The sequence below is a fragment of the Nelumbo nucifera genome, chromosome 4 (assembly GCF_055504915.1).
Source record: "Nelumbo nucifera cultivar China Antique chromosome 4, China Antique-T2T, whole genome shotgun sequence".
NCBI lineage: Eukaryota > Viridiplantae > Streptophyta > Magnoliopsida > Proteales > Nelumbonaceae > Nelumbo > Nelumbo nucifera.
In genome coordinates this window covers 51,754,539-51,780,471 of record NC_142652.1, presented here as the reverse complement: position 1 = coordinate 51,780,471, position 25,933 = coordinate 51,754,539, and the positions used below count along the sequence as shown (strand labels likewise).

The window sequence follows — 25,933 nt, the reverse complement described above, 5'->3', positions numbered from 1 at the left end:
TAGTGCACAAAGATCTAAGCGAGCATGAATTAAACGGGTGCGATCATACCAGCACTAATGCACCGGATCTCATCAGAACTCCGAAGTTAAGCGTGCTTGGGCGAGAGTAGTACTAGGAAGGGTGACCTCCTGGGAAGTCCTCGTGTTGCACCCCAATTTTATTAATATTTTATTTTGATTTGTATTTGCAAATTCCATTTGTTGTTTCTGGGAGACAACTGGAAACAATGCGTCGGATACTCGGACCATTTGCGGCACGATCGTCATTACTGAATGGCAACGATGCAAGAACCGGGCTGTCGGCATTCGTCGTGCATTGTGGGCCCCGCGATAGTATTGCATCTATCCGGAGGTGCGGCAGATCTGAAAAGCAAACACTCTGCTCACGTAGGAGCTTGTGCACGGTTACCAAGGGAGGAAGGCTGCATACACAGTTTTTTTCAAGTCTAAAACAATTAATGGAGGGGAGCAAGATAGTGCATAAAGATCTAAGCGAGCATGAATTAAACGGGTGCGATCATACCAGCACTAATGCACCGGATCTCATCAGAACTCCGAAGTTAAGCGTGCTTGGGCGAGAGTAGTACTAGGAAGGGAGACCTCCTGGGAAGTCCTCGTGTTGCACCCCAATTTTATTAATATTTTATTTTGATTTGTATTTGCAAATTCCATTTGTTGTTTCTGGGAGACAACTGGAAACAATGCGTCGGATACTCGGACCATTTGCGGCACGATCGTCATTACTGAATGGCAACGATGCAAGAACCGGGCTGTCGGCATTCGTCGTGCATTGTGGGCCCCGCGATAGTATTGCATCTATCCGGAGGTGCGGCAGATCTGAAAAGCAAACACTCTGCTCACGTAGGAGCTTGTGCACGGTTACCAAGGGAGGAAGGCTGCATACACAGTTTTTTCAAATCTAAAACAATTAATGGAGGGGAGCAAGATAGTGCATAAAGATCTAAGCGAGCATGAATTAAACGGGTGCTATCATACCAGCACTAATGCACCGGATCTCATCAGAACTCCGAAGTTAAGTGTGCTTGGGCGAGAGTAGTATTAGGATGGGTGACCTCCTGGGAAGTCCTTGTGTTTCACCCCAATTTTATTAATATTTTATTTCGATATCGTATTTGCAAATTCCATTTGTCGTGTCGGCGAGACAAACTCAAACAACGCGCCGGATACTTGGACCATTTGCGGCACGATCGTCATTACTGAATGGGAACCGTGCAAAAACCGGGCTTTTGGCATTCGTCGTGCATTGTGGGCCCCGCGATAGTATTGCATCTATCCGGGGGTGCGGCAGATCTGAAAAGCAAACACTCTGCTCACATAGGAGCTTGTGCACGGTTACCAAGGGAGGAAGGCTGCATACACAGTTTTTTCAAGTCTAAAACAATTAATGGAGGGGAGCAAGATAGTGCATAAAGATCTAAGCGAGCATGAATTAAACGGGTGCGATCATACCAGCACTAATGCACCGGATCCCATCAGAACTCCGAAGTTAAGTGTGCATGGGCGGGAGTAGTCCTAGGATGGGTGACCTCCTGGGAAGTCCTCGTGTTGCACCCCAATTTTATTAATATTTTATTTCGATATCGTATTTGCAAATTCCATTTGTCGTTTCGGCGAGACAAACGCAAACAACGCGCCGGATACTCGGACCATTTGCGGCACAATCGTCATTACTGAATGAGAACCGTGCAAAAACCGGGCTTTTGGCATTCGTCGTGCATTGTGGGCCCCGCGATAGTATTGCATCTATCCGGGGGTGCGGCAGATCTAAAAAGCAAACACTCTGCTCACGTAAAAGCTTGTGCACGGTTACCAAGGGAGGAAGGCTGCATACACAGTTTTTTCAAGTCTAAAACAATTAATGGAGGGGAGCAAGATAGTGCATAAAGATCTAAGCGAGCATGAATTAAACGGGTGCGATCATACCAGCACTAATGCACCGGATCCCATCAGAACTCTGAAGTTAAGCGTGCTCGGGCGAGAGTAGTACTAGGATGGGTGACCTCCTGGGAAGTCCTCGTGTTGCACTCCAATTTTATTAATATTTTATTTTGATTTGTATTTGCAAATTCCATTTGTTGTTTCTGGGAGATACTGGAAACAATGCGTCGGATACTCGGACCATTTGCGGCACGATCGTCATTACTGAATGGCCACGATGCTAGAACCGGGCTTTCGGCATTCGTCATGCATTGTGGGCCCCGCGATAGTATTGCATCTATCCGGAGGTGCGGCAGATCTGAAAAACAAACACTCCGCTCACGTAGGAGCTTGTGCACGGTTACCAAGGGAAAGAGGCTGCATACACATTTTTTTCAAATCTAAAACAATTAATGGAAGGGAGCAAGATAGGTCATAAAGATCTAAGCGAGCATGAATTAAACGGGTGCTATCATACCAGCACTAATGCACCAGATCTCATCAGAACTCCGAAGTTAAGTGTGCTTGGGCGAGAGAAGTATTAGGATGGGTGACCTCCTGGGAAGTCCTTGTGTTTCACCCCAATTTTATTAATATTTTATTTCGATATCGTATTTGCAAATTCCATTTGTCGTTTCGGCGAGACAAACTCAAACAACGCGCCGGATACTCGGACCATTTGCGGCACGATCGTCATTACTGAATGGGAACCGTGCAAAAACCGGGCTTTTGGCATTCGTCGTGCATTGTGGGCCCCGCGATAGTATTGCATCTATCCGGGGGTGCGGCAGATCTGAAAAGCAAACACTCTGCTCACGTAGGAGCTTGTGCACGGTTACCAAGGGAGGAAGGCTGCATACACAGTTTTTTCAAGTCTAAAACAATTAATGGAGGGGAGCAAGATAGTGCATAAAGATCTAAGCGAGCATGAATTAAACGGGTGCGATCATACCAGCACTAATGCACCGGATCCCATCAGAACTCTGAAGTTAAGTGTGCATGGGCGGGAGTAGTCCTAGGATGGGTGACCTCCTGGGAAGTCCTCGTGTTGCACCCCAATTTTATTAATATTTTATTTCGATATCGTATTTGCAAATTCCATTTGTCGTTTCGGCGAGACAAACGCAAACAACGCGCCGGATACTCGGACCATTTGCGGCACGATTGTCATTACAGAATGGGAACCGTGAAAAAACCGGGCTTTTGGCATTCGTCGTGCATTGTGGGCCCCGCGATAGTATTGCATCTATCCGGGGGTGCGGCAGATCTAAAAAGCAAACACTCTGCTCACGTAAGAGCTTGTGCACGGTTACCAAGGGAGGAAGGCTGCATACACAGTTTTTTTCAAGTCTAAAACAATTAATGGAGGGGAGCAAGATAGTGCATAAAGATCTAAGCGAGCATGAATTAAACGGGTGCGATCATACCAGCACTAATGCACCGGATCCCATCAGAACTCTGAAGTTAAGCGTGCTTGGGCGAGAGTAGTACTAGGATGGGTGACCTCTTGGGAATTCCTCGTGTTGCACCCCAATTTTATTAATATTTTATTTTGATTTGTATTTGCAAATTCCATTTGTTGTTTCTGGGAGACAACTGGAAACAATGCGTCGGATACTCGGACCATTTGCGGCACGATCGTCATTACTGAATGGCAACGATGCAAGAACCGGGCTTTCGGCATTCGTCATGCATTGTGGGCCCCGCGATAGTATTGCATCTATCCGGGGGTGTGGCAGATCTGAAATACAAACAATCTGCTCACGTAGGAGCTTGTGCACGGTTACCAAGGGAGGAAGGCTGCATACACAGTTTTTTCAAATCTAAAACAATTAATGGAGGGGAGCAAGATAGTGCATAAAGATCTAAGCGAGCATGAATTAAACGGGTGCGATCATACCAGCACTAATCCACCGGATCCCATCAGAACTCCGAAGTTAAGCGTGCTTGGGCGAGAGTAGTACTAGGATGGGTGACCTCCTGGGAAGTCCTCGTGTTGCACCCCAATTTTATTAATATTTTATTTTGATTTGTATTTGCAAATTCCTTTTGTTGTTTCTGGGAGACAACTGGAAACAATGCGTCGGATACTCGGACCATTTGCGGCACGATCGTCATTACTGAATGGCAACGATGCAAGAACCGGGCTTTCGGCATTCGTCATGCATTGTGGGCCCCGCGATAGTATTGCATCTATCCGGGGGTGCGGCAGATCTGAAATGCAAACACTCTGCTCACGTAGGAGCTTGTGCACGGTTACCAAGGGAGGAATGCTGCATACACAGTTTTTTCAAATCTAAAACAATTAATGGAGGGGAGCAAGATAGTGCATAAAGATCTAAGCGAGCATGAATTAAACGGGTGCGATCATACCAGCACTAATGCACCGGATCCCATCAGAACTCCGAAGTTAAGTGTGCATGGGCGGGAGTAGTCCTAGGATGGGTGACCTCCTGGGAAGTCCTCGTGTTGCACCCCAATTTTATTAATATTTTATTTCGATATCGTATTTGCAAATTCCATTTGTCGTTTCGGCGAGACAAACGCAAACAACGCGCCGGATACTCGGACCATTTGCGGCACGATTGTCATTACTGAATGGGAACCGTGAAAAAACCGGGCTTTTGGCTTTCGTCGTGCATTGTGGGCCCCGCGATAGTATTGCATCTATCCGGGGGTGCGGCAGATCTAAAAAGCAAACACTCTGCTCACGTAAGAGCTTGTGCACGGTTACCAAGGGAGGAAGGCTGCATACACAGTTTTTTTCAAGTCTAAAACAATTAATGGAGGGGAGCAAGATAGTGCATAAAGATCTAAGCGAGCATGAATTAAACGGGTGTGATCATACCAGCACTAATGCACCGGATCCCATCAGAACTCCGAAGTTAAGCGTGTTTGGGCGAGAGTAGTATTAGGATGGGTGACCTCCTGGGAAGTCCTCGTGTTGCACCCCAATTTTATTAATATTTTATTTTGATTTGTATTTGCAAATTCCATTTGTTGTTTCTGGGAGACAACTGGAAACAATGCGTCGGATACTCGGACCATTTGCGGCACGATCGTCATTACTGAATGACAACGATGCAAGAACCGGGCTTTCGGCATTCGTCGTGCATTGTGGGCCCCGCGATAGTATTGCATCTATCCGGGGGTGCGGCAGATCTGAAAAGCAAACACTCTGCTCACATAGGAGCTTGTGCACGGTTACCAAGGGAGGAAGGCTGCATACACAGTTTTTTCAAGTCTAAAACAATTAATGGAGGGGAGCAAGATAGTGCATAAAGATCTAAGCGAGCATGAATTAAACGGGTGCGATCATACCAGCACTAATGCACCGGATCCCATCAGAACTCCGAAGTTAAGTGTGCATGGGCGGGAGTAGTCCTAGGATGGGTGACCTCCTGGGAAGTCCTCGTGTTGCACCCCAATTTTATTAATATTTTATTTCGATATCGTATTTGCAAATTCCATTTGTCGTTTCGGCGAGACAAACGCAAACAACGCGCCGTATACTCGGACCATTTGCGGCACAATCGTCATTACTGAATGAGAACCGTGCAAAAACCGGGCTTTTGGCATTCGTCATGCATTGGGGGCCCCGCGATAGTATTGCATCTATCCGGAGGTGCGGCAGATCTGAAAAGCAAACACTCCGCTCACGTAGGAGCTTGTGCACGGTTACTAAGGGAAAGAGGCTGCATACACATTTTTTTCAAATCTAGAACAATTAATGGAAGGGAGCAAGATAGGTCATAAAGATCTAAGCGAGCAAGAATTAAACGGGTGCTATCATACCAGCACTAAAGCACCGGATCTCACCAGAACTCCGAAGTTAAGTGTGCTTGGGCGAGAGTAGTATTAGGATGGGTGACCTCCTGGGAAGTCCTTGTGTTTCACCCCAATTTTATTAATATTTTATTTCGATATCGTATTTGCAAATTCCATTTGTCGTTTCGGCGAGACAAACTCAAACAACGCGCCGGATACTCGGACCATTTGCGGCACGATCGTCATTACTGAATGGGAACCGTGCAAAAACCGGGCTTTTGGCATTCGTCGTGCATTGTGGGCCCCGCGATAGTATTGCATCTATCCGGGGGTGCGGCAGATCTGAAAAGCAAACACTCTGCTCACATAGGAGCTTGTGCACGGTTACCAAGGGAGGAAGGCTGCATACACAGTTTTTTCAAGTCTAAAACAATTAATGGAGGGGAGCAAGATAGTGCATAAAGATCTAAGCGAGCATGAATTAAACGGGTGCGATCATACCAGCACTAATGCACCGGATCCCATCAGAACTCCGAAGTTAAGTGTGCATGGGCGGGAGTAGTCCTAGGATGGGTGACCTCCTGGGAAGTCCTCGTGTTGCACCCCAATTTTATTAATATTTTATTTCGATATCGTATTTGCAAATTCCATTTGTCGTTTCGGCGAGACAAACGCAAACAACGCGCCGGATACTCGGACCATTTGCGGCACAATCGTCATTACTGAATGAGAACCGTGCAAAAACCGGGCTTTTGGCATTCGTCGTGCATTGTGGGCCCCGCGATAGTATTGCATCTATCCGGGGGTGCGGCAGATCTAAAAAGCAAACACTCTGCTCACGTAAAAGCTTGTGCACGGTTACCAAGGGAGGAAGGCTGCATACACAGTTTTTTCAAGTCTAAAACAATTAATGGAGGGGAGCAAGATAGTGCATAAAGATCTAAGCGAGCATGAATTAAACGGGTGCGATCATACCAGCACTAATGCACCGGATCCCATCAGAACTCTGAAGTTAAGCGTGCTCGGGCGAGAGTAGTACTAGGATGGGTGACCTCCTGGGAAGTCCTCGTGTTGCACCCCAATTTTATTAATATTTTATTTTGATTTGTATTTGCAAATTCCATTTGTTGTTTCTGGGAGATACTGGAAACAATGCGTCGGATACTCGGACCATTTGCGGCACGATCGTCATTACTGAATGGCCACGATGCTAGAACCGGGCTTTCGGCATTCGTCATGCATTGTGGGCCCCGCGATAGTATTGCATCTATCCGGAGGAGCGGCAGATCTGAAAAACAAACACTCCGCTCACGTAGGAGCTTGTGCACGGTTACCAAGGGAAAGAGGCTGCATACACATTTTTTTCAAATCTAAAACAATTAATGGAAGGGAGCATGATAGGTCATAAAGATCGAAGCGAGCATGAATTAAACGGGTGCTATCATACCAGCACTAATGCACCGGATCTCATCAGAACTCCGAAGTTAAGTGTGCTTGGGCGAGAGTAGTATTAGGATGGGTGACCTCCTGGGAAGTCCTTGTGTTTCACCCCAATTTTATTAATATTTTATTTCGATATCGTATTTGCAAATTCCATTTGTCGTTTCGGCGAGACAAACTCAAACAACGCGCCGGATACTCGGACCATTTGCGGCACGATCGTCATTACTGAATGGGAACCGTGCAAAAACCGGGCTTTTGGCATTCGTCGTGCATTGTGGGCCCCGCGATAGTATTGCATCTATCCGGGGGTGCGGCAGATCTGAAAAGCAAACACTCTGCTCACGTAGGAGCTTGTGCACGGTTACCAAGGGAGGAAGGCTGCATACACAGTTTTTTCAAGTCTAAAACAATTAATGGAGGGGAGCAAGATAGTGCATAAAGATCTAAGCGAGCATGAATAAAACGGGTGCGATCATACCAGCACTAATGCACCGGATCCCATCAGAACTCCGAAGTTAAGTGTGCATGGGCGGGAGTAGTCCTAGGATCGGTGACCTCCTGGGAAGTCCTCGTGTTGCACCCCAATTTTATTAATATTTTATTTCGATATCGTATTTGCAAATTCCATTTGTCGTTTCGGCGAGACAAACGCAAACAACGAGCCGGATACTCGGACCATTTGCGGCACGATTGTCATTACTGAATGGGAACCGTGAAAAAACCGGGCTTTTGGCATTCGTCGTGCATTGTGGGCCCCGCGATAGTATTGCATCTATCCGGGGGTGCGGCAGATCTAAAAAGCAAACACTCTGCTCACGTAAGAGCTTGTGCACGGTTACCAAGGGAGGAAGGCTGCATACACAGTTTTTTTCAAGTCTAAAACAATTAATGGAGGGGAGCAAGATAGTGCATAAAGATCTAAGCGAGCATGAATTAAACGGGTGCGATCATACCAGCACTAATGCACCGGATCCCATCAGAACTCCGAAGTTAAGCGTGCTTGGGCGAGAGTAGTACTAGGATGGGTGACCTCTTGGGAATTCCCCGTGTTGCACCCCAATTTTATTAATATTTTATTTTGATTTGTATTTGCAAATTCCATTTGTTGCTTCTGGGAGACAACTGGAAACAATGCGTCGGATACTCGGACCATTTGCGGCACGATCGTCATTACTGAATGGCAACGATGCAAGAACCGGGCTTTCGGCATTCGTCATGCATTGTGGGCCCCGCGATAGTATTGCATCTATCCGGGGGTGCGGCAGATCTGAAATACAAACAATCTGCTCACGTAGGAGCTTGTGCACGGTTACCAAGGGAGGAAGGCTGCATACACAGTTTTTTCAAATCTAAAACAATTAATGGAGGGGAGCAAGATAGTGCATAAAGATCTAAGCGAGCATGAATTAAACGGGTGCGATCATACCAGCACTAATGCACCGGATCCCATCAGAACTCCGAAGTTAAGCGTGCTTGGGCGAGAGTAGTACTAGGATGGGTGACCTCCTGGGAAGTCCTCGTGTTGCACCCCAATTTTATTAATATTTTATTTTGATTTGTATTTGCAAATTCCATTTGTTGTTTCTGGGAGACAACTGGAAACAATGCGTCGGATACTCGGACCATTTGCGGCACGATCGTCATTACTGAATGGCAACGATGCAAGAACCGGGCTTTCGGCATTCGTCATGCATTGTGGGCCCCGCGATAGTATTGCATCTATCCGGGGGTGCGGCAGATCTGAAATGCAAACACTCTGCTCACGTAGGAGCTTGTGCACGGTTACCAAGGGAGGAATGCTGCATACACAGTTTTTTCAAATCTAAAACAATTAATGGAGGGGAGCAAGATAGTGCATAAAGATCTAAGCGAGCATGAATTAAACGGGTGCGATCATACCAGCACTAATGCACCGGATCCCATCAGAACTCCGAAGTTAAGTGTGCATGGGCGGGAGTAGTCCTAGGATGGGTGACCTCCTGGGAAGTCCTCGTGTTGCACCCCAATTTTATTAATATTTTATTTCGATATCGTATTTGCAAATTCCATTTGTCGTTTCGGCGAGACAAACGCAAACAACGCGCCGGATACTCGGACCATTTGCGGCACGATTGTCATTACTGAATGGGAACCGTGAAAAAACCGGGCTTTTGGCATTCGTCGTGCATTGTGGGCCCCGCGATAGTATTGCATCTATCCGGGGGTGCGGCAGATCTAAAAAGCAAACACTCTGCTCACGTAAGAGCTTGTGCACGGTTACCAAGGGAGGAAGGCTGCATACACAGTTTTTTTCAAGTCTAAAACAATTAATGGAGGGGAGCAAGATAGTGCATAAAGATCTAAGCGAGCATGAATTAAACGGGTGTGATCATACCAGCACTAATGCACCGGATCCCATCAGAACTCCGAAGTTAAGCGTGTTTGGGCGAGAGTAGTTTTAGGATGGGTGACCTCCTGGGAAGTCCTCGTGTTGCACCCCAATTTTATTAATATTTTATTTTGATTTGTATATGCAAATTCCATTTGTTGTTTCTGGGAGACAACTGGAAACAATGCGTCGGATACTCGGACCATTTGCGGCACGATCGTCATTACTGAATGGCAACGATGCAAGAACCGGGCTTTCGGCATTCGTCGTGCATTGTGGGCCCCGCGATAGTATTGCATCTATCCGGGGGTGCGGCAGATCTGAAAAGCAAACACTCTGCTCACATAGGAGCTTGTGCACGGTTACCAAGGGAGGAAGGCTGCATACACAGTTTTTTCAAGTCTAAAACAATTAATGGAGGGGAGCAAGATAGTGCATAAAGATCTAAGCGAGCATGAATTAAACGGGTGCGATCATACCAGCACTAATGCACCGGATCCCATCAGAACTCCGAAGTTAAGTGTGCATGGGCGGGAGTAGTCCTAGGATGGGTGACCTCCTGGGAAGTCCTCGTGTTGCACCCCAATTTTATTAATATTTTATTTCGATATCGTATTTGCAAATTCCATTTGTCGTTTCGGCGAGACAAACGCAAACAACGCGCCGGATACTCGGACCATTTGCGGCACAATCGTCATTACTGAATGAGAACCGTGCAAAAACCGGGCTTTTGGCATTCGTCGTGCATTGTGGGCCCCGCGATAGTATTGCATCTATCCGGGGGTGCGACAGATCTGAAAAGCAAAACACTCTGCTCACGTAGGAGCTTGTGCACGGTTACCAAGGGAGGAAGGCTGCATACACAGTTTTTTCAAGTCTAAAACAATTAATGGAGGGGAGCAAGATAGTGCACAAAGATCTAAGCGAGCATGAATTAAACTGGTGCGATCATACCAGCACTAATGCACCGGATCTCATCAGAACTCCGAAGTTAAGCGTGCTTGGGCGAGAGTAGTACTAGGAAGGGTGACCTCCTGGGAAGTCCTCGTGTTGCACCCCAACTTTATTAATATTTTATTTTGATTTGTATTTGCAAATTCCATATGTTGTTTCTGGGAGACAACTGGAAACAATGCGTCGGATACTCGGACCATTTGCGGCACGATCGTCATTACTGAATGGCAACGATGCAAGAACCGGGCTTTCGGCATTCGTCATGCATTGTGGGCCCCGCGATAGTATTGCATCTATCCGGGGGTGCGGCAGATCTGAAATGCAAACACTCTGCTCACGTAGGAGCTTGTGCACGGTTACCAAGGGAGGAAGGCTGCATACACAGTTTTTTCAAATCTAAAACAATTAATGGAGGGGAGCAAGATAGTGCATAAAGATCTAAGCGAGCATGAATTAAACGGGTGCGATCATACCAGCACTAATGCACCGGATCCCATCAGAACTCCGAAGTTAAGTGTGCATGGGCGGGAGTAGTCCTAGGATGGGTGACCTCCTGGGAAGTCCTCGTGTTGCACCCCAATTTTATTAATATTTTATTTTGATATCGTATTTGCAAATTCCATTTGTCGTTTCGGCGAGACAAACGCAAACAACGCGCCGGATACTCGGACCATTTGCGGCACGATCGTCATTACTGAATGAGAACCGTGCAAAAACCGGGCTTTTGGCATTCGTCGTGCATTGTGGGCCCCGCGATAGTATTGCATCTATCCGGGGGTGCGACAGATCTGAAAAGCAAACACTCTGCTCACGTAGGAGCTTGTGCACGGTTACCAAGGGAGGAAGGCTGCATACACAGTTTTTTCAAGTCTAAAACAATTAATGGAGGGGAGCAAGATAGTGCACAAAGATCTAAGCGAGCATGAATTAAACGGGTGCGATCATACCAGCACTAATGCACCGGATCTCATCAGAACTCCGAAGTTAAGCGTGCTTGGGCGAGAGTAGTACTAGGAAGGGTGACCTCCTGGGAAGTCCTCGTGTTGCACCCCAATTTTATTAATATTTTATTTTGATTTGTATTTGCAAATTCCATTTGTTGTTTCTGGGAGACAACTGGAAACAATGCGTCGGATACTCGGACCATTTGCGGCACGATCGTCATTACTGAATGGCAACGATGCAAGAACCGGGCTGTCGGCATTCGTCGTGCATTGTGGGCCCCGCGATAGTATTGCATCTATCCGGAGGTGCGGCAGATCTGAAAAGCAAACACTCTGCTCACGTAGGAGCTTGTGCACGGTTACCAAGGGAGGAAGGCTGCATACACAGTTTTTTTCAAGTCTAAAACAATTAATGGAGGGGAGCAAGATAGTGCATAAAGATCTAAGCGAGCATGAATTAAACGGGTGCGATCATACCAGCACTAATGCACCGGATCTCATCAGAACTCCGAAGTTAAGCGTGCTTGGGCGAGAGTAGTACTAGGAAGGGAGACCTCCTGGGAAGTCCTCGTGTTGCACCCCAATTTTATTAATATTTTATTTTGATTTGTATTTGCAAATTCCATTTGTTGTTTCTGGGAGACAACTGGAAACAATGCGTCGGATACTCGGACCATTTGCGGCACGATCGTCATTACTGAATGGCAACGATGCAAGAACCGGGCTGTCGGCATTCGTCGTGCATTGTGGGCCCCGCGATAGTATTGCATCTATCCGGAGGTGCGGCAGATCTGAAAAGCAAACACTCTGCTCACGTAGGAGCTTGTGCACGGTTACCAAGGGAGGAAGGCTGCATACACAGTTTTTTCAAATCTAAAACAATTAATGGAGGGGAGCAAGATAGTGCATAAAGATCTAAGCGAGCATGAATTAAACGGGTGCTATCATACCAGCACTAATGCACCGGATCTCATCAGAACTCCGAAGTTAAGTGTGCTTGGGCGAGAGTAGTATTAGGATGGGTGACCTCCTGGGAAGTCCTTGTGTTTCACCCCAATTTTATTAATATTTTATTTCGATATCGTATTTGCAAATTCCATTTGTCGTGTCGGCGAGACAAACTCAAACAACGCGCCGGATACTTGGACCATTTGCGGCACGATCGTCATTACTGAATGGGAACCGTGCAAAAACCGGGCTTTTGGCATTCGTCGTGCATTGTGGGCCCCGCGATAGTATTGCATCTATCCGGGGGTGCGGCAGATCTGAAAAGCAAACACTCTGCTCACATAGGAGCTTGTGCACGGTTACCAAGGGAGGAAGGCTGCATACACAGTTTTTTCAAGTCTAAAACAATTAATGGAGGGGAGCAAGATAGTGCATAAAGATCTAAGCGAGCATGAATTAAACGGGTGCGATCATACCAGCACTAATGCACCGGATCCCATCAGAACTCCGAAGTTAAGTGTGCATGGGCGGGAGTAGTCCTAGGATGGGTGACCTCCTGGGAAGTCCTCGTGTTGCACCCCAATTTTATTAATATTTTATTTCGATATCGTATTTGCAAATTCCATTTGTCGTTTCGGCGAGACAAACGCAAACAACGCGCCGGATACTCGGACCATTTGCGGCACAATCGTCATTACTGAATGAGAACCGTGCAAAAACCGGGCTTTTGGCATTCGTCGTGCATTGTGGGCCCCGCGATAGTATTGCATCTATCCGGGGGTGCGGCAGATCTAAAAAGCAAACACTCTGCTCACGTAAAAGCTTGTGCACGGTTACCAAGGGAGGAAGGCTGCATACACAGTTTTTTCAAGTCTAAAACAATTAATGGAGGGGAGCAAGATAGTGCATAAAGATCTAAGCGAGCATGAATTAAACGGGTGCGATCATACCAGCACTAATGCACCGGATCCCATCAGAACTCTGAAGTTAAGCGTGCTCGGGCGAGAGTAGTACTAGGATGGGTGACCTCCTGGGAAGTCCTCGTGTTGCACTCCAATTTTATTAATATTTTATTTTGATTTGTATTTGCAAATTCCATTTGTTGTTTCTGGGAGATACTGGAAACAATGCGTCGGATACTCGGACCATTTGCGGCACGATCGTCATTACTGAATGGCCACGATGCTAGAACCGGGCTTTCGGCATTCGTCATGCATTGTGGGCCCCGCGATAGTATTGCATCTATCCGGAGGTGCGGCAGATCTGAAAAACAAACACTCCGCTCACGTAGGAGCTTGTGCACGGTTACCAAGGGAAAGAGGCTGCATACACATTTTTTTCAAATCTAAAACAATTAATGGAAGGGAGCAAGATAGGTCATAAAGATCTAAGCGAGCATGAATTAAACGGGTGCTATCATACCAGCACTAATGCACCAGATCTCATCAGAACTCCGAAGTTAAGTGTGCTTGGGCGAGAGAAGTATTAGGATGGGTGACCTCCTGGGAAGTCCTTGTGTTTCACCCCAATTTTATTAATATTTTATTTCGATATCGTATTTGCAAATTCCATTTGTCGTTTCGGCGAGACAAACTCAAACAACGCGCCGGATACTCGGACCATTTGCGGCACGATCGTCATTACTGAATGGGAACCGTGCAAAAACCGGGCTTTTGGCATTCGTCGTGCATTGTGGGCCCCGCGATAGTATTGCATCTATCCGGGGGTGCGGCAGATCTGAAAAGCAAACACTCTGCTCACGTAGGAGCTTGTGCACGGTTACCAAGGGAGGAAGGCTGCATACACAGTTTTTTCAAGTCTAAAACAATTAATGGAGGGGAGCAAGATAGTGCATAAAGATCTAAGCGAGCATGAATTAAACGGGTGCGATCATACCAGCACTAATGCACCGGATCCCATCAGAACTCTGAAGTTAAGTGTGCATGGGCGGGAGTAGTCCTAGGATGGGTGACCTCCTGGGAAGTCCTCGTGTTGCACCCCAATTTTATTAATATTTTATTTCGATATCGTATTTGCAAATTCCATTTGTCGTTTCGGCGAGACAAACGCAAACAACGCGCCGGATACTCGGACCATTTGCGGCACGATTGTCATTACAGAATGGGAACCGTGAAAAAACCGGGCTTTTGGCATTCGTCGTGCATTGTGGGCCCCGCGATAGTATTGCATCTATCCGGGGGTGCGGCAGATCTAAAAAGCAAACACTCTGCTCACGTAAGAGCTTGTGCACGGTTACCAAGGGAGGAAGGCTGCATACACAGTTTTTTTCAAGTCTAAAACAATTAATGGAGGGGAGCAAGATAGTGCATAAAGATCTAAGCGAGCATGAATTAAACGGGTGCGATCATACCAGCACTAATGCACCGGATCCCATCAGAACTCTGAAGTTAAGCGTGCTTGGGCGAGAGTAGTACTAGGATGGGTGACCTCTTGGGAATTCCTCGTGTTGCACCCCAATTTTATTAATATTTTATTTTGATTTGTATTTGCAAATTCCATTTGTTGTTTCTGGGAGACAACTGGAAACAATGCGTCGGATACTCGGACCATTTGCGGCACGATCGTCATTACTGAATGGCAACGATGCAAGAACCGGGCTTTCGGCATTCGTCATGCATTGTGGGCCCCGCGATAGTATTGCATCTATCCGGGGGTGTGGCAGATCTGAAATACAAACAATCTGCTCACGTAGGAGCTTGTGCACGGTTACCAAGGGAGGAAGGCTGCATACACAGTTTTTTCAAATCTAAAACAATTAATGGAGGGGAGCAAGATAGTGCATAAAGATCTAAGCGAGCATGAATTAAACGGGTGCGATCATACCAGCACTAATCCACCGGATCCCATCAGAACTCCGAAGTTAAGCGTGCTTGGGCGAGAGTAGTACTAGGATGGGTGACCTCCTGGGAAGTCCTCGTGTTGCACCCCAATTTTATTAATATTTTATTTTGATTTGTATTTGCAAATTCCTTTTGTTGTTTCTGGGAGACAACTGGAAACAATGCGTCGGATACTCGGACCATTTGCGGCACGATCGTCATTACTGAATGGCAACGATGCAAGAACCGGGCTTTCGGCATTCGTCATGCATTGTGGGCCCCGCGATAGTATTGCATCTATCCGGGGGTGCGGCAGATCTGAAATGCAAACACTCTGCTCACGTAGGAGCTTGTGCACGGTTACCAAGGGAGGAATGCTGCATACACAGTTTTTTCAAATCTAAAACAATTAATGGAGGGGAGCAAGATAGTGCATAAAGATCTAAGCGAGCATGAATTAAACGGGTGCGATCATACCAGCACTAATGCACCGGATCCCATCAGAACTCCGAAGTTAAGTGTGCATGGGCGGGAGTAGTCCTAGGATGGGTGACCTCCTGGGAAGTCCTCGTGTTGCACCCCAATTTTATTAATATTTTATTTCGATATCGTATTTGCAAATTCCATTTGTCGTTTCGGCGAGACAAACGCAAACAACGCGCCGGATACTCGGACCATTTGCGGCACGATTGTCATTACTGAATGGGAACCGTGAAAAAACCGGGCTTTTGGCTTTCGTCGTGCATTGTGGGCCCCGCGATAGTATTGCATCTATCCGGGGGTGCGGCAGATCTAAAAAGCAAACACTCTGCTCACGTAAGAGCTTGTGCACGGTTACCAAGGGAGGAAGGCTGCATACACAGTTTTTTTCAAGTCTAAAACAATTAATGGAGGGGAGCAAGATAGTGCATAAAGATCTAAGCGAGCATGAATTAAACGGGTGTGATCATACCAGCACTAATGCACCGGATCCCATCAGAACTCCGAAGTTAAGCGTGTTTGGGCGAGAGTAGTATTAGGATGGGTGACCTCCTGGGAAGTCCTCGTGTTGCACCCCAATTTTATTAATATTTTATTTTGATTTGTATTTGCAAATTCCATTTGTTGTTTCTGGGAGACAACTGGAAACAATGCGTCGGATACTCGGACCATTTGCGGCACGATCGTCATTACTGAATGACAACGATGCAAGAACCGGGCTTTCGGCATTCGTCGTGCATTGTGGGCCCCGCGATAGTATTGCATCTATCCGGGGGTGCGGCAGATCTGAAAAGCAAACACTCTGCTCACATAGGAGCTTGTGCACGGTTACCAAGGGAGGAAGGCTGCATACACAGTTTTTTCAAGTCTAAAACAATTAATGGAGGGGAGCAAGATAGTGCATAAAGATCTAAGCGAGCATGAATTAAACGGGTGCGATCATACCAGCACTAATGCACCGGATCCCATCAGAACTCCGAAGTTAAGTGTGCATGGGCGGGAGTAGTCCTAGGATGGGTGACCTCCTGGGAAGTCCTCGTGTTGCACCCCAATTTTATTAATATTTTATTTCGATATCGTATTTGCAAATTCCATTTGTCGTTTCGGCGAGACAAACGCAAACAACGCGCCGTATACTCGGACCATTTGCGGCACAATCGTCATTACTGAATGAGAACCGTGCAAAAACCGGGCTTTTGGCATTCGTCATGCATTGGGGGCCCCGCGATAGTATTGCATCTATCCGGAGGTGCGGCAGATCTGAAAAGCAAACACTCCGCTCACGTAGGAGCTTGTGCACGGTTACTAAGGGAAAGAGGCTGCATACACATTTTTTTCAAATCTAGAACAATTAATGGAAGGGAGCAAGATAGGTCATAAAGATCTAAGCGAGCAAGAATTAAACGGGTGCTATCATACCAGCACTAAAGCACCGGATCTCACCAGAACTCCGAAGTTAAGTGTGCTTGGGCGAGAGTAGTATTAGGATGGGTGACCTCCTGGGAAGTCCTTGTGTTTCACCCCAATTTTATTAATATTTTATTTCGATATCGTATTTGCAAATTCCATTTGTCGTTTCGGCGAGACAAACTCAAACAACGCGCCGGATACTCGGACCATTTGCGGCACGATCGTCATTACTGAATGGGAACCGTGCAAAAACCGGGCTTTTGGCATTCGTCGTGCATTGTGGGCCCCGCGATAGTATTGCATCTATCCGGGGGTGCGGCAGATCTGAAAAGCAAACACTCTGCTCACGTAGGAGCTTGTGCACGGTTACCAAGGGAGGAAGGCTGCATACACAGTTTTTTCAAGTCTAAAACAATTAATGGAGGGGAGCAAGATAGTGCATAAAGATCTAAGCGAGCATGAATTAAACGGGTGCGATCATACCAGCACTAATGCATCGGATCCCATCAGAACTCCGAAGTTAAGTGTGCATGGGCGGGAGTAGTCCTAGGATGGGTGACCTCCTGGGAAGTCCTCGTGTTGCACCCCAATTTTATTAATATTTTATTTCGATATCGTATTTGCAAATTCCATTTGTCGTTTCGGCGAGACAAACGCAAACAACGCGCCGGATACTCGGACCATTTGCGGCACGATTGTCATTACTGAATGGGAACCGTGAAAAAACCGGGCTTTTGGCATTCGTCGTGCATTGTGGGCCCCGCGATAGTTTTGCATCTATCCGGGGGTGCGGCAGATCTAAAAAGCAAACACTCTGCTCACATAAGAGCTTGTGCACGGTTACCAAGGGAGGAAGGCTGCATACACAGTTTTTTTCAAGTCTAAAACAATTAATGGAGGGGAGCAAGATAGTGCATAAAGATCTAAGCGAGCATGAATTAAACGGGTGCGATCATACCAGCACTAATGCACCGGATCCCATCAGAACTCCGAAGTTAAGCGTGCTTGGGCGAGAGTAGTACTAGGATGGGTGACCTCCTGGGAAGTCCTCGTGTTGCACCCCAATTTTATTAATATTTTATTTTGATTTGTATTTGCAAATTCCATTTGTTGTTTCTGGGAGACAACTGGAAACAATGCGTCGGATACTCGGACCATTTGCGGCACGATCGTCATTACTGAATGGCAACGATGCAAGAACCGGGCTTTCGGCATTCGTCATGCATTGTGGGCCCCGCGATAGTATTGCATCTATCCGGTGGTGCGGCAGATCTGAAAAGCAAACACTCTGCTCACGTAGGAGCTTGTGCACGGTTACCAAGGGAGGAAGGCTGCATACACAGTTTTTTCAAGTCTAAAACAATTAATGGAGGGGAGCAAGATAGTGCATAAAGATCTAAGCGAGCATGAATTAAACGGGTGCGATCATACCAGCACTAATGCACCGGATCCCATCAGAACTCCGAAGTTAAGTGTGCATGGGCGGGAGTAGTCCTAGGATGTGTGACCTCCTGGGAAGTCCTCGTGTTGCACCCAAATTTTATTAATATTTTATTTCGATATCGTATTTGCAAATTCCATTTGTCGTTTCGGCGAGACAAACGCAAACAACGCGCCGGATACTCGGACCATTTGCGGCACGATTGTCATTACTGAATGGGAACCGTGAAAAAACCGGGCTTTTGGCATTCGTCGTGCATTGTGGGCCCCGCGATAGTTTTGCATCTATCCGGGGGTGCGGCAGATCTAAAAAGCAAACACTCTGCTCACATAAGAGCTTGTGCACGGTTAAATCTAAGCGAGCATGAATTAAACGGGTGCGATCATACCAGCACTAATGCACCGGATCCCATCAGAACTCCGAAGTTAAGCGTGCTTGGGCGAGAGTAGTACTAGGATGGGTGACCTCCTGGGAAGTCCTCGTGTTGCACCCCAATTTTATTAATATTTTATTTTGATTTGTATTTGCAAATTCCATTTGTTGTTTCTGGGAGACAACTGGAAACAATGCGTCGGATACTCGGACCATTTGCGGCACGATCGTCATTACTGAATGGCAACGATGCAAGAACCGGGCTTTCGGCATTCGTCATGCATTGTGGGCCCCGCGATAGTATTGCATCTATCCGGGGGTGCGGCATATCTGAAATACAAACACTTTGCTCACGTAGGAGCTTGTGCACGGTTACCAAGGGAGGAAGGCTTTATACACAGTTTTTGCAAATCTAAAACAATTAATGGAGGGGAGCAAGATAGTGCATAAAGATCTAAGCGAGCATGAATTAAACGGGTGCGATCATACCAGCACTAATGCACCGGATCCCATCAGAACTCCGAAGTTAAGCGTGCTTGGGCGAGAGTAGTACTAGGATGGGTGACCTCCTGGGAAGTCCTCGTGTTGCACCCCAATTTTATTAATATTTTATTTTGATTTGTATTTGCAAATTCCATTTGTTGTTTCTGGGAGACAACTGGAAACAATGCGTCGGATACTCGGACCATTTGCGGCAAGATCGTCATTACTGAATGGCAACGATGCAAGAACCGGGCTTTCGGCATTCGTCATGCATTGTGGGCCCCGCGATAGTATTGCATCTATCCGGGGGTGCGGCAGATCTGAAATGCAAACACTCTGCTCACGTAGGAGCTTGTGCACGGTTACCAAGGGAGGACGGCTGCATACACAGTTTTTTCAAATCTAAAACAATTAATGGTGGGGAGCAAGATAGTGCATAAAGATCTAAGCGAGCATGAATTAAACGGGTGCGATCATACCTGCACTAATGCACCGGATCCCATCAGAACTCCGAAGTTAAGTGTGCATGGGCGGGAGTAGTCCTAGGATGGGTGACCTCCTGGGAAGTCCTCGTGTTGCACCCCAATTTTATTAATATTTTATTTCGATATCGTATTTGCAAATTCCATTTGTCGTTTCGGCGAGACAAACGCAAACAACGCGCCGGATACTCGGACCATTTGCGGCACGATTGTCATTACTGAATGGGAACCGTGAAAAAACCGGGCTTTTGGCATTCGTCGTGCATTGTGGGCCCCGCGATAGTATTGCATCTATCCGGGGGTGCGGCAGATCTAAAAAGCAAACACTCTGCTCACGTAAGAGCTTGTGCACGGTTACCAAGGGAGGAAGGCTGCATACACAGTTTTTTTCAAGTCTAAAACAATTAATGGAGGGGAGCAAGATAGTGCATAAAGATCTAAGCGAGCATGAATTAAACGGGTGCGATCATACCAGCACTAATGCATCGGATCCCATCAGAACTCCGAAGTTAAGCGTGCTTGGGCGAGAGTAGTACTTGGATGGGTGACCTCCTGGGAAATCCTCGTGTTGCACCCCAATTTTATTAATATTTTATTTTGATTTGTATTTGCAAATTCCATTTGTTGTTTCTGGGAGACTACTGGAAACAATGCGTCGGATACTCGGACCATTTGCGGCACGATCGTCGTTACTGAATGGCAACGATGCAAGAACCGGGCTTTCGGCATTCGTCATGCATTGTGGGCCCCGCGATAGTATTGCATCTATCCGGGGGTGCGGCAGATCTGAAATACAAACACTCTGCTCACGTAGGAGCTTGTGCACGGTTACCAAGGGAGGAAGGCTGCATACACAGTTTTTTCAAGTCTAAAACAATTAATGGAGGGGAGCAAGATAGTGCATAAAGATCTAAGCGAGCATGAATTAAACGGGTGCGATCATACCAGCACTAATGCACCGGATCCCATCAGAACTCCGAAGTTAAGTGTGCATGGGCGGGAGTAGTCCTAGGATGGGTGACCTCCTGGGAAGTCCTCGTGTTGCACCCCAATTTTGTTAATATTTTATTTTGATTTGTATTTGCAAATTCCATTTGTTGTTTCTGGGAGACAACTGGAAACAATGCGTCGGATACTCGGACCATTTGCGGCACGATCGTCATTACTGAATGGCAACGATGCAAGAACCGGGCTTTCGGCATTCGTCATGCATTGTGGGCCCCGCGATAGTATTGCATCTATCCGGGGGTGCGGCAGATCTGAAATGCAAACACTCTGCTCACGTAGGAGCTTGTGCACGGTTACCAAGGGAGGAAGGCTGCATAAACAGTTTTTTCAAATCTAAAACAATTAATGGAGGGGAGCAAGATAGTGCATAAAGATCTAAGCGAGCATGAATTAAACGGGTGTGATCATACCAGCACTAATGCACCGGATCCCATCAGAACTCCGAAGTTAAGTGTGCATGGGCGGGAGTAGTCCTAGGATGGGTGACCTCCTGGGAAGTCCTCTTGTTGCACCCCAATTTTATTAATATTTTGTTTTGATTTGTATTTGCAAATTCCATTTGTTGTTTCTGGGAGACAACTGGAAACAATGCGTCGGATACTTGGACCATTTGCGGCACGATCGTCATTACTGAATGGCAACGATGCAAGAACCGGGATTTCGGCATTTGTCGTGCATTGTGGGCCCCGCGATAGTATTGCATCTATCCGGGGGTGCGGCAGATCTGAAAAGCAAACACTCTGCTCACATAGGAGCTTGTGCACGGTTACCAAGGGAGGAAGGCTGCATACACAGTTTTTTCAAGTCTAAAACAATTAATGGAGGGGAGCAAGATAGTGCATAAAGATCTAAGCGAGCATGAATTAAACGGGTGCGATCATACCAGCACTAATGCACCGGATCCCATCAGAACTCCGAAGTTAAGTGTGCATGGGCGGGAGTAGTCCTAGGATGGGTGACCTCCTGGGAAGTCCTCGTGTTGCACCCCAATTTTATTAATATTTTATTTCGATATCGTATTTGCAAATTCCATTTGTCGTTTCGGCGAGACAAACGCAAACAACGCGCCGTATACTCGGACCATTTGCGGCACAATCGTCATTACTGAATGAGAACCGTGCAAAAACCGGGCTTTTGGCATTCGTCAAGCATTGTGGGCCCCGCGATAGTATTGCATCTATCCGGAGGTGCGGCAGATCTGAAAAGCAAACACTCCGCTCACGTAGGAGCTTGTGCACGGTTACCAAGGGAAAGAGGCTGCATACACATTTTTTTCAAATCTAAAACAATTAATGGAAGGGAGCAAGATAGGTCATAAAGATCTAAGCGAGCAAGAATTAAACGGGTGCTATCATACCAGCACTAATGCACCGGATCTCACCAGAACTCTGAAGTTAAGTGTGCTTGGGCGAGAGTAGTATTAGGATGGGTGACCTCCTGGGAAGTCCTTGTGTTTCACCCCAATTTTATTAATATTTTATTTCGATATCGTATTTGCAAATTCCATTTGTCGTTTCGGCGAGACAAACTCAAACAACGCGCCGGATACTCGGACCATTTGCGGCACGATCGTCATTACTGAATGGGAACCGTGCAAAAACCGGGCTTTTGGCATTCGTCGTGCATTGTGGGCCCCGCGATAGTATTGCATCTATCCGGGGGTGCGGCAGATCTGAAAAGCAAACACTCTGCTCACGTAGGAGCTTGTGCACGGTTACCAAGGGAGGAAGGCTGCATACACAGTTTTTTCAAGTCTAAAACAATTAATGGAGGGGAGCAAGATAGTGCATAAAGATCTAAGCGAGCATGAATTAAACGGGTGCGATCATACCAGCACTAATGCATCGGATCCCATCAGAACTCCGAAGTTAAGTGTGCATGGGCGGGAGTAGTCCTAGGATGGGTGACCTCCTGGGAAGTCCTCGTGTTGCACCCCAATTTTATTAATATTTTATTTCGATATCGTATTTGCAAATTCCATTTGTCGTTTCGGCGAGACAAACGCAAACAACGCGCCGGATACTCGGACCATTTGCGGCACGATTGTCATTACTGAATGGGAACCGTGAAAAAACCGGGCTTTTGGCATTCGTCGTGCATTGTGGGCCCCGCGATAGTTTTGCATCTATCCGGGGGTGCGGCAGATCTAAAAAGCAAACACTCTGCTCACATAAGAGCTTGTGCACGGTTACCAAGGGAGGAAGGCTGCATACACAGTTTTTTTCAAGTCTAAAACAATTAATGGAGGGGAGCAAGATAGTGCATAAAGATCTAAGCGAGCATGAATTAAACGGGTGCGATCATACCAGCACTAATGCACCGGATCCCATCAGAACTCCGAAGTTAAGCGTGCTTGGGCGAGAGTAGTACTAGGATGGGTGACCTCCTGGGAAGTCCTCGTGTTGCACCCCAATTTTATTAATATTTTATTTTGATTTGTATTTGCAAATTCCATTTGTTGTTTCTGGGAGACAACTGGAAACAATGCGTCGGATACTCGGACCATTTGCGGCACGATCGTCATTACTGAATGGCAACGATGCAAGAACCGGGCTTTCGGCATTCGTCATGCATTGTGGGCCCCGCGATAGTATTGCATCTATCCGGTGGTGCGGCAGATCTGAAAAGCAAACACTCTGCTCACGTAGGAGCTTGTGCACGGTTACCAAGGGAGGAAGGCTGCATACACAGTTTTTTCAAGTCTAAAACAATTAATGGAGGGGAGCAAGATAGTGCATAAAGATCTAAGCGAGCATGAATTAAACGGGTGCGATCATACCAGCACTAATGCACCGGATCCCATCAGAACTCCGAAGTGAAGTGTGCATGGGCGGGAGTAGTCCTAGGATGTGTGACCTCCTGGGAAGTCCTCGTGTTGCACCCAAATTTTATTAATATTTTATTTCGATATCGTATTTGCAAATTCCATTTGTCGTTTCGGCGAGACAAACGCAAACAACGCGCCGGATACTCGGACCATTTGCGGCACGATTGTCATTACTGAATGGGAACCGTGAAAAAACCGGGCTTTTGGCATTCGTCGTGCATTGTGGGCCCCGCGATAGTTTTGCATCTATCCGGGGGTGCGGCAGATCTAAAAAGCAAACACTCTGCTCACATAAGAGCTTGTGCACGGTTAAATCTAAGCGAGCATGAATTAAACGGGTGCGATCATACCAGCACTAATGCACCGGATCCCATCAGAACTCCGAAGTTAAGCGTGCTTGGGCGAGAGTAGTACTAGGATGGGTGACCTCCTGGGAAGTCCTCGTGTTGCACCCCAATTTTATTAATATTTTATTTTGATTTGTATTTGCAAATTCCATTTGTTGTTTCTGGGAGACAACTGGAAACAATGCGTCGGATACTCGGACCATTTGCGGCACGATCGTCATTACTGAATGGCAACGATGCAAGAACCGGGCTTTCGGCATTCGTCATGCATTGTGGGCCCCGCGATAGTATTGCATCTATCCGGGGGTGCGGCATATCTGAAATACAAACACTTTGCTCACGTAGGAGCTTGTGCACGGTTACCAAGGGAGGAAGGCTGCATACACAGTTTTTGCAAATCTAAAACAATTAATGGAGGGGAGCAAGATAGTGCATAAAGATCTAAGCGAGCATGAATTAAACGGGTGCGATCATACCAGCACTAATGCACCGGATCCCATCAGAACTCCGAAGTTAAGCGTGCTTGGGCGAGAGTAGTACTAGGATGGGTGACCTCCTGGGAAGTCCTCGTGTTGCACCCCAATTTTATTAATATTTTATTTTGATTTGTATTTGCAAATTCCATTTGTTGTTTCTGGGAGACAACTGGAAACAATGCGTCGGATACTCGGACCATTTGCGGCAAGATCGTCATTACTGAATGGCAACGATGCAAGAACCGGGCTTTCGGCATTCGTCATGCATTGTGGGCCCCGCGATAGTATTGCATCTATCCGGGGGTGCGGCAGATCTGAAATGCAAACACTCTGCTCACGTAGGAGCTTGTGCACGGTTACCAAGGGAGGACGGCTGCATACACAGTTTTTTCAAATCTAAAACAATTAATGGTGGGGAGCAAGATAGTGCATAAAGATCTAAGCGAGCATGAATTAAACGGGTGCGATCATACCTGCACTAATGCACCGGATCCCATCAGAACTCCGAAGTTAAGTGTGCATGGGCGGGAGTAGTCCTAGGATGGGTGACCTCCTGGGAAGTCCTCGTGTTGCACCCCAATTTTATTAATATTTTATTTCGATATCGTATTTGCAAATTCCATTTGTCGTTTCGGCGAGACAAACGCAAACAACGCGCCGGATACTCGGACCATTTGCGGCACGATTGTCATTACTGAATGGGAACCGTGAAAAAACCGGGCTTTTGGCATTCGTCGTGCATTGTGGGCCCCGCGATAGTATTGCATCTATCCGGGGGTGCGGCAGATCTAAAAAGCAAACACTCTGCTCACGTAAGAGCTTGTGCACGGTTACCAAGGGAGGAAGGCTGCATACACAGTTTTTTTCAAGTCTAAAACAATTAATGGAGGGGAGCAAGATAGTGCATAAAGATCTAAGCGAGCATGAATTAAACGGGTGCGATCATACCAGCACTAATGCATCGGATCCCATCAGAACTCCGAAGTTAAGCGTGCTTGGGCGAGAGTAGTACTAGGATGGGTGACCTCCTGGGAAATCCTCGTGTTGCACCCCAATTTTATTAATATTTTATTTTGATTTGTATTTGCAAATTCCATTTGTTGTTTCTGGGAGACTACTGGAAACAATGCGTCGGATACTCGGACCATTTGCGGCACGATCGTCGTTACTGAATGGCAACGATGCAAGAACCGGGCTTTCGGCATTCGTCATGCATTGTGGGCCCCGCGATAGTATTGCATCTATCCGGGGGTGCGGCAGATCTGAAATACAAACACTCTGCTCACGTAGGAGCTTGTGCACGGTTACCAAGGGAGGAAGGCTGCATACACAGTTTTTTCAAGTCTAAAACAATTAATGGAGGGGAGCAAGATAGTGCATAAAGATCTAAGCGAGCATGAATTA

At 46.7% G+C, this 25,933-nt stretch overlaps 46 non-coding genes and 9 pseudogenes across 46 annotated transcripts; all 55 read left to right on the top strand.

The window, feature by feature from the left end:
* The first annotated feature begins 35 nt into the window (after positions 1–35).
* On the top strand, positions 36–154 carry LOC148795817 (5S ribosomal RNA). The gene has a single exon (XR_016072409.1). It is a non-coding gene; the product is annotated as a 5S ribosomal RNA (ribosomal RNA).
* A 355-nt stretch (positions 155–509) lies between these two features.
* On the top strand, positions 510–628 carry LOC148795816 (5S ribosomal RNA). The gene has a single exon (XR_016072793.1). It is a non-coding gene; the product is annotated as a 5S ribosomal RNA (ribosomal RNA).
* A 354-nt stretch (positions 629–982) lies between these two features.
* On the top strand, positions 983–1,101 carry LOC148795815 (5S ribosomal RNA; annotated as a pseudogene).
* A 355-nt stretch (positions 1,102–1,456) lies between these two features.
* On the top strand, positions 1,457–1,575 carry LOC148795814 (5S ribosomal RNA). Its single transcript, XR_016073847.1, has one exon. It is a non-coding gene; the product is annotated as a 5S ribosomal RNA (ribosomal RNA).
* A 355-nt stretch (positions 1,576–1,930) lies between these two features.
* Positions 1,931–2,049, top strand: LOC148795813 (5S ribosomal RNA). Its single transcript, XR_016072241.1, has one exon. It is a non-coding gene; the product is annotated as a 5S ribosomal RNA (ribosomal RNA).
* A 353-nt stretch (positions 2,050–2,402) lies between these two features.
* On the top strand, positions 2,403–2,521 carry LOC148795812 (5S ribosomal RNA; annotated as a pseudogene).
* A 355-nt stretch (positions 2,522–2,876) lies between these two features.
* On the top strand, positions 2,877–2,995 carry LOC148795811 (5S ribosomal RNA). The gene has a single exon (XR_016075670.1). It is a non-coding gene; the product is annotated as a 5S ribosomal RNA (ribosomal RNA).
* A 356-nt stretch (positions 2,996–3,351) lies between these two features.
* On the top strand, positions 3,352–3,470 carry LOC148795810 (5S ribosomal RNA). Its single transcript, XR_016071662.1, has one exon. It is a non-coding gene; the product is annotated as a 5S ribosomal RNA (ribosomal RNA).
* A 354-nt stretch (positions 3,471–3,824) lies between these two features.
* Positions 3,825–3,943, top strand: LOC148795809 (5S ribosomal RNA). The gene has a single exon (XR_016070230.1). It is a non-coding gene; the product is annotated as a 5S ribosomal RNA (ribosomal RNA).
* Positions 3,944–4,297: 354 nt separating this feature from the next.
* On the top strand, positions 4,298–4,416 carry LOC148795808 (5S ribosomal RNA). The gene has a single exon (XR_016073846.1). It is a non-coding gene; the product is annotated as a 5S ribosomal RNA (ribosomal RNA).
* Positions 4,417–4,772: 356 nt separating this feature from the next.
* On the top strand, positions 4,773–4,891 carry LOC148795807 (5S ribosomal RNA). Its single transcript, XR_016073451.1, has one exon. It is a non-coding gene; the product is annotated as a 5S ribosomal RNA (ribosomal RNA).
* A 354-nt stretch (positions 4,892–5,245) lies between these two features.
* On the top strand, positions 5,246–5,364 carry LOC148795806 (5S ribosomal RNA). Its single transcript, XR_016073844.1, has one exon. It is a non-coding gene; the product is annotated as a 5S ribosomal RNA (ribosomal RNA).
* Positions 5,365–5,719: 355 nt separating this feature from the next.
* Positions 5,720–5,838, top strand: LOC148795805 (5S ribosomal RNA; annotated as a pseudogene).
* Positions 5,839–6,193: 355 nt separating this feature from the next.
* LOC148795804 (5S ribosomal RNA) lies at positions 6,194–6,312 on the top strand. Its single transcript, XR_016073843.1, has one exon. It is a non-coding gene; the product is annotated as a 5S ribosomal RNA (ribosomal RNA).
* A 355-nt stretch (positions 6,313–6,667) lies between these two features.
* Positions 6,668–6,786, top strand: LOC148795803 (5S ribosomal RNA). The gene has a single exon (XR_016071818.1). It is a non-coding gene; the product is annotated as a 5S ribosomal RNA (ribosomal RNA).
* A 353-nt stretch (positions 6,787–7,139) lies between these two features.
* Positions 7,140–7,258, top strand: LOC148795802 (5S ribosomal RNA; annotated as a pseudogene).
* A 355-nt stretch (positions 7,259–7,613) lies between these two features.
* On the top strand, positions 7,614–7,732 carry LOC148795801 (5S ribosomal RNA). The gene has a single exon (XR_016070436.1). It is a non-coding gene; the product is annotated as a 5S ribosomal RNA (ribosomal RNA).
* Positions 7,733–8,088: 356 nt separating this feature from the next.
* On the top strand, positions 8,089–8,207 carry LOC148795800 (5S ribosomal RNA). Its single transcript, XR_016069702.1, has one exon. It is a non-coding gene; the product is annotated as a 5S ribosomal RNA (ribosomal RNA).
* Positions 8,208–8,561: 354 nt separating this feature from the next.
* Positions 8,562–8,680, top strand: LOC148795799 (5S ribosomal RNA). Its single transcript, XR_016072419.1, has one exon. It is a non-coding gene; the product is annotated as a 5S ribosomal RNA (ribosomal RNA).
* A 354-nt stretch (positions 8,681–9,034) lies between these two features.
* Positions 9,035–9,153, top strand: LOC148795798 (5S ribosomal RNA). The gene has a single exon (XR_016073842.1). It is a non-coding gene; the product is annotated as a 5S ribosomal RNA (ribosomal RNA).
* Positions 9,154–9,509: 356 nt separating this feature from the next.
* Positions 9,510–9,628, top strand: LOC148795797 (5S ribosomal RNA). The gene has a single exon (XR_016069188.1). It is a non-coding gene; the product is annotated as a 5S ribosomal RNA (ribosomal RNA).
* Positions 9,629–9,982: 354 nt separating this feature from the next.
* LOC148795796 (5S ribosomal RNA) lies at positions 9,983–10,101 on the top strand. Its single transcript, XR_016073841.1, has one exon. It is a non-coding gene; the product is annotated as a 5S ribosomal RNA (ribosomal RNA).
* Positions 10,102–10,457: 356 nt separating this feature from the next.
* LOC148795795 (5S ribosomal RNA) lies at positions 10,458–10,576 on the top strand. The gene has a single exon (XR_016074616.1). It is a non-coding gene; the product is annotated as a 5S ribosomal RNA (ribosomal RNA).
* A 354-nt stretch (positions 10,577–10,930) lies between these two features.
* LOC148795794 (5S ribosomal RNA) lies at positions 10,931–11,049 on the top strand. The gene has a single exon (XR_016073840.1). It is a non-coding gene; the product is annotated as a 5S ribosomal RNA (ribosomal RNA).
* Positions 11,050–11,404: 355 nt separating this feature from the next.
* Positions 11,405–11,523, top strand: LOC148795793 (5S ribosomal RNA). The gene has a single exon (XR_016072407.1). It is a non-coding gene; the product is annotated as a 5S ribosomal RNA (ribosomal RNA).
* Positions 11,524–11,878: 355 nt separating this feature from the next.
* Positions 11,879–11,997, top strand: LOC148795792 (5S ribosomal RNA). The gene has a single exon (XR_016072792.1). It is a non-coding gene; the product is annotated as a 5S ribosomal RNA (ribosomal RNA).
* Positions 11,998–12,351: 354 nt separating this feature from the next.
* Positions 12,352–12,470, top strand: LOC148795791 (5S ribosomal RNA; annotated as a pseudogene).
* A 355-nt stretch (positions 12,471–12,825) lies between these two features.
* Positions 12,826–12,944, top strand: LOC148795790 (5S ribosomal RNA). The gene has a single exon (XR_016073838.1). It is a non-coding gene; the product is annotated as a 5S ribosomal RNA (ribosomal RNA).
* A 355-nt stretch (positions 12,945–13,299) lies between these two features.
* On the top strand, positions 13,300–13,418 carry LOC148795789 (5S ribosomal RNA). The gene has a single exon (XR_016072240.1). It is a non-coding gene; the product is annotated as a 5S ribosomal RNA (ribosomal RNA).
* Positions 13,419–13,771: 353 nt separating this feature from the next.
* On the top strand, positions 13,772–13,890 carry LOC148795788 (5S ribosomal RNA; annotated as a pseudogene).
* Positions 13,891–14,245: 355 nt separating this feature from the next.
* Positions 14,246–14,364, top strand: LOC148795787 (5S ribosomal RNA). Its single transcript, XR_016075669.1, has one exon. It is a non-coding gene; the product is annotated as a 5S ribosomal RNA (ribosomal RNA).
* Positions 14,365–14,720: 356 nt separating this feature from the next.
* LOC148795786 (5S ribosomal RNA) lies at positions 14,721–14,839 on the top strand. The gene has a single exon (XR_016071661.1). It is a non-coding gene; the product is annotated as a 5S ribosomal RNA (ribosomal RNA).
* Positions 14,840–15,193: 354 nt separating this feature from the next.
* Positions 15,194–15,312, top strand: LOC148795785 (5S ribosomal RNA). Its single transcript, XR_016070219.1, has one exon. It is a non-coding gene; the product is annotated as a 5S ribosomal RNA (ribosomal RNA).
* A 354-nt stretch (positions 15,313–15,666) lies between these two features.
* Positions 15,667–15,785, top strand: LOC148795784 (5S ribosomal RNA). Its single transcript, XR_016073837.1, has one exon. It is a non-coding gene; the product is annotated as a 5S ribosomal RNA (ribosomal RNA).
* Positions 15,786–16,141: 356 nt separating this feature from the next.
* LOC148795783 (5S ribosomal RNA) lies at positions 16,142–16,260 on the top strand. The gene has a single exon (XR_016073450.1). It is a non-coding gene; the product is annotated as a 5S ribosomal RNA (ribosomal RNA).
* Positions 16,261–16,614: 354 nt separating this feature from the next.
* LOC148795782 (5S ribosomal RNA) lies at positions 16,615–16,733 on the top strand. The gene has a single exon (XR_016073836.1). It is a non-coding gene; the product is annotated as a 5S ribosomal RNA (ribosomal RNA).
* Positions 16,734–17,088: 355 nt separating this feature from the next.
* Positions 17,089–17,207, top strand: LOC148795781 (5S ribosomal RNA; annotated as a pseudogene).
* Positions 17,208–17,562: 355 nt separating this feature from the next.
* Positions 17,563–17,681, top strand: LOC148795780 (5S ribosomal RNA). The gene has a single exon (XR_016069043.1). It is a non-coding gene; the product is annotated as a 5S ribosomal RNA (ribosomal RNA).
* Positions 17,682–18,037: 356 nt separating this feature from the next.
* On the top strand, positions 18,038–18,156 carry LOC148795779 (5S ribosomal RNA). Its single transcript, XR_016072408.1, has one exon. It is a non-coding gene; the product is annotated as a 5S ribosomal RNA (ribosomal RNA).
* A 354-nt stretch (positions 18,157–18,510) lies between these two features.
* On the top strand, positions 18,511–18,629 carry LOC148795778 (5S ribosomal RNA). Its single transcript, XR_016070535.1, has one exon. It is a non-coding gene; the product is annotated as a 5S ribosomal RNA (ribosomal RNA).
* Positions 18,630–18,908: 279 nt separating this feature from the next.
* Positions 18,909–19,027, top strand: LOC148795777 (5S ribosomal RNA). Its single transcript, XR_016072397.1, has one exon. It is a non-coding gene; the product is annotated as a 5S ribosomal RNA (ribosomal RNA).
* Positions 19,028–19,381: 354 nt separating this feature from the next.
* Positions 19,382–19,500, top strand: LOC148795776 (5S ribosomal RNA). The gene has a single exon (XR_016072386.1). It is a non-coding gene; the product is annotated as a 5S ribosomal RNA (ribosomal RNA).
* A 354-nt stretch (positions 19,501–19,854) lies between these two features.
* On the top strand, positions 19,855–19,973 carry LOC148795775 (5S ribosomal RNA). The gene has a single exon (XR_016074912.1). It is a non-coding gene; the product is annotated as a 5S ribosomal RNA (ribosomal RNA).
* Positions 19,974–20,329: 356 nt separating this feature from the next.
* On the top strand, positions 20,330–20,448 carry LOC148795774 (5S ribosomal RNA). Its single transcript, XR_016071844.1, has one exon. It is a non-coding gene; the product is annotated as a 5S ribosomal RNA (ribosomal RNA).
* A 354-nt stretch (positions 20,449–20,802) lies between these two features.
* LOC148795773 (5S ribosomal RNA) lies at positions 20,803–20,921 on the top strand. Its single transcript, XR_016073835.1, has one exon. It is a non-coding gene; the product is annotated as a 5S ribosomal RNA (ribosomal RNA).
* Positions 20,922–21,275: 354 nt separating this feature from the next.
* On the top strand, positions 21,276–21,394 carry LOC148795772 (5S ribosomal RNA). The gene has a single exon (XR_016070296.1). It is a non-coding gene; the product is annotated as a 5S ribosomal RNA (ribosomal RNA).
* Positions 21,395–21,748: 354 nt separating this feature from the next.
* On the top strand, positions 21,749–21,867 carry LOC148795771 (5S ribosomal RNA). Its single transcript, XR_016073834.1, has one exon. It is a non-coding gene; the product is annotated as a 5S ribosomal RNA (ribosomal RNA).
* Positions 21,868–22,222: 355 nt separating this feature from the next.
* On the top strand, positions 22,223–22,341 carry LOC148795770 (5S ribosomal RNA; annotated as a pseudogene).
* Positions 22,342–22,696: 355 nt separating this feature from the next.
* LOC148795769 (5S ribosomal RNA) lies at positions 22,697–22,815 on the top strand. Its single transcript, XR_016069042.1, has one exon. It is a non-coding gene; the product is annotated as a 5S ribosomal RNA (ribosomal RNA).
* A 356-nt stretch (positions 22,816–23,171) lies between these two features.
* Positions 23,172–23,290, top strand: LOC148795768 (5S ribosomal RNA). The gene has a single exon (XR_016072374.1). It is a non-coding gene; the product is annotated as a 5S ribosomal RNA (ribosomal RNA).
* A 354-nt stretch (positions 23,291–23,644) lies between these two features.
* LOC148795767 (5S ribosomal RNA) lies at positions 23,645–23,763 on the top strand (annotated as a pseudogene).
* Positions 23,764–24,042: 279 nt separating this feature from the next.
* Positions 24,043–24,161, top strand: LOC148795766 (5S ribosomal RNA). Its single transcript, XR_016072363.1, has one exon. It is a non-coding gene; the product is annotated as a 5S ribosomal RNA (ribosomal RNA).
* Positions 24,162–24,515: 354 nt separating this feature from the next.
* Positions 24,516–24,634, top strand: LOC148795765 (5S ribosomal RNA). Its single transcript, XR_016072352.1, has one exon. It is a non-coding gene; the product is annotated as a 5S ribosomal RNA (ribosomal RNA).
* A 354-nt stretch (positions 24,635–24,988) lies between these two features.
* LOC148795764 (5S ribosomal RNA) lies at positions 24,989–25,107 on the top strand. Its single transcript, XR_016074911.1, has one exon. It is a non-coding gene; the product is annotated as a 5S ribosomal RNA (ribosomal RNA).
* A 356-nt stretch (positions 25,108–25,463) lies between these two features.
* On the top strand, positions 25,464–25,582 carry LOC148795763 (5S ribosomal RNA). The gene has a single exon (XR_016071807.1). It is a non-coding gene; the product is annotated as a 5S ribosomal RNA (ribosomal RNA).
* Positions 25,583–25,933: the final 351 nt, after the last annotated feature.